This window comes from Gekko japonicus, unplaced genomic scaffold, assembly GCF_001447785.1.
Source record: "Gekko japonicus isolate JY-2015 unplaced genomic scaffold, Gekko_japonicus_V1.1 scaffold6412, whole genome shotgun sequence".
Lineage (NCBI taxonomy): Eukaryota > Metazoa > Chordata > Lepidosauria > Squamata > Gekkonidae > Gekko > Gekko japonicus.
The window spans coordinates 28,393-29,160 of NW_015166034.1; positions in this window are offsets into that span (position 1 = coordinate 28,393).

A 768-nucleotide genomic window follows, 5' to 3' on the forward strand; every position below is an offset into this window, starting at 1 on the left:
ATTTGAAAATTCCCCCCCCCCCCCCGTTATGGAAGATTGGCAGGGAAGTTACTTTTTTCCCACCATAGAGAACAATGCAGGCGATGGGGGCAACCTGTTTGGGGGCCCGTAGAATTGGACCCCCTGGTTCAATGTTCCTGAAACATGGCGGGTATCTTGGGGAGAGGCTCCAGCAGCTACCCTGCGAGGTTGGAGCCTCTTCTCTCAAACCGCCTCCCCTGCAGCCCCCAGAATATACCCTATGTTTTCGCTATTGACTTCAATGGCCCATAGGATATAATGGGGCCGAAATTGACATTCCGCTGGCCAAAACACTCCCCAATGGCTGGTACTGCCGAAATTGACATGCGGGAGTCTTTCTGCTGGCCGAAATTGATTCTGCCCAATTCCGCGGAATCTGAATCGATCCTAATATTTTTTTTTTTGCACACCCCTACTCCCCACCCTGTTCAATAAGGGAGGGGGATGAAACCGGCAGGGACCCTCCTGTAGTTTCAGAGAGAGCACAAGGCAACTGGTCCGACGGATCTATGATTTACTAAAAAGGTAAAACCATAATGCAATAACGTTCAGGCAAACAGCAGTTTCGCAAAAAGACATAAAAAGCCAATACTTATGAACAAAGAGGGCACTTATCTCTTATTAAGGAATACGCATTCCGTCTTCCCTGCCAATCTTCCACGATGGGGGGTAATTTGGCAAGGAGCCCCGAATGATGGCAGACACTGACATTATATGTAAGAGAAATCCAGAGTAGCTGTCAATTAG